Raw genomic sequence first — 2528 nt, forward strand, 5'->3', positions numbered from 1 at the left:
AGGGTTTTGCTTTTCGGGCCTTGCAAATGATTGGCCAATCGACCGAGCGATAACTGGTTGTTCTGACATACGGCCGTTTCACAATTGGTGTAAATATTCTAAACATTTCTGGATTGGTCACGGTCTCGTCAAATTATATGTTGATATGTTGAAATAAAAAACATTTTTTTATTCAGGTTTTGCACTACATCATGCGATGTGTCATCACATGCCACCTGTCAGGAAAGTATCTCTCTGAAAATCTACCTCCAAACAACGAGTAAATCTTATTAATGTAAATTATTTATTCAAATCTAAGTGTAAGAATGTAAATATTTCTGGCTATTCGTGGAAAAATATATCATGTAATGTCTATCTTGATGTAATGCTTTTGGATTTAGGTTATGTTGACTTTTGGTGAATGTGAATCACTATCATCTAGTTCCAGGCATTATGTCATTTTCTAAAACGGAACACAATGCGGAGACTGTTAGCAGGCCTATAATGTGCTTTCTTCAGTGCCCTAGGGCCAAGTCAGCATGAATTATAAAGCTAACTTTAGGTACAAATATTAGCATTTGCCCTTCAAATGTGCACATACTATGACACAACACAAACAATACATACTGCAGTTACTTAAGGCCACCAAATCCCTGCACTTTCCATTGAACTGTTTACAGCCATTGCTCTCTCTTCATGAGTATTTTTCTCAGCCACAAGGACCATCGGTCAACAGTTTTATTTACTTTTTTTTTTCTGTTTCGCAATTTGGTTCTCTTATTAATTTCTTCTCTGTCTCCAGAGGAATTCTATTTGGTGATCTGAGGAAGGCTATTTGCTGAATCACGTCAGTGTTCACCTCTGTAGTATTTTTCTTATACAATTTGGCCAAAATAAACATGCAATATTTTCACTCGCCTTTTAAGGATATGCTTCCTTCTTGGTTCAACAAATGATTAATGGACTGATTGGGCCACTAACATCTGAGGACAAAGGTGTCTTTGCTCCCCTCATATGATCAATACTAAATTATCTTGGTTTGCACTGTGATAAAAGCCAGAGGTTAATAGTTGCCCACAAGTCCTGCTGAATTCAGCAGCCATGTTTTCAACACAACAAAAAAATCCTCCATATGCGGATTTGTTCCCCACATCAGCCCAAACCTCCCAGCAGTCAGTATACATACACATGTGTTATCAGTATAAAAAATGCCTACATGTGCATGCATAAAAAAAAATAACAGACCCTTCATTTGGGGTATAAGAACCTACAAGCATCTGAAATTATGTAGTCAGAAAGGACGGCCTGCAGCTGTCCAACAACTTTACTCCATAGGGCAATGTGCAATTGGCCATTGCATTACCTAGGGAATGGGAGGGTTCAGTCAGATTGGATTCCGCATTCATTGCTATCCGGCAACCCTGCCGGTTAATCAGGTGCCCATAGAGTCAATCAAAGACCCAGATGAAAGGTTTTCCTTTGACTCCGCTCAATGTAAGCTTACCTCTAGTCTGCAGTGTGAAAAGAAGCAGCTGGCAACACCACATGTTTTGGAGAACCATGGATATCCACCATCGAGATATATAAGAACTGAAGACAGCTTCCACCTACCGGTTCAGTGTATCTCTACTCATTGGCACATGAAGCTCATTCGTGGAGGCTGCCATGTTCGACTATGGGGCTTTAAGGAAGCAGTGGGTGCGCACTGGGTACCTAAATGTGAAGGATCATCATAAACCCAGAGCAATGGCATGAATTACTGAGCACTGCAGGGGCGCCTCGTACATTGTTGAAAAAATATGGACAAGTCGCTGGGACATTATTCATTTACTTTACAAGGGCTTGTGAAAAGCATTTTGATGCCGCAGAAATGCAGTTTTTTGAGCTGTCATGTTGTAGAAATTGGAGTCAGAGACTGCGCAGTTGAGAAATGGGGAACTATTTTTGGTCATGAAGTCCAGGCTGGGTCCGGGCACAGTGTGATTGACAGTCTGGAGCCATGACTGAGGGCATACAATACCACCCTGATTGGTCCACACAATATAAAAATATCATCCAAATGACACAATAACTAAACAAATTGGCACATTAGGAGATATTAAATATACAGAAAACACCATGTTGTGACTATGTGTTCTTGTGAGAAAAAAATATTGACTTTGTATTCTGAAATGTATTGCTAACGTTGACTTACACTGAAACGGGTGGCTGAAGTACCTATACTAGAGCCAACTGCACTGGCACGAGAGAGGTAGATCGCTCAACAAGACCAGGAAGTGAGCTTCAGAAATGAAGCCCGGTGTACTTGAAAAAATGGTGGACCTGCAAAACCTGCGTCAATCTGTTTCCGGTTCAGGTGTCTGGAATTTTAAAAATCTTGTATCTTCTTTTGTGGGGGTCAGTAAAAATAAAAAAAATAAAATAAATAATCGGTCCCTGGAGAGTAATTCATTCTGTGTGAATACATTTTTGAATTTAACATAAGTGCAAGTGAGTTTCACGTTTTGTTCTACGACATAAATTACACCCATTAATACCCCGACTGTGGA

The sequence above is a fragment of the Anguilla anguilla genome, chromosome 2 (assembly GCF_013347855.1).
Source record: "Anguilla anguilla isolate fAngAng1 chromosome 2, fAngAng1.pri, whole genome shotgun sequence".
NCBI classification, from domain to species: domain Eukaryota; kingdom Metazoa; phylum Chordata; class Actinopteri; order Anguilliformes; family Anguillidae; genus Anguilla; species Anguilla anguilla.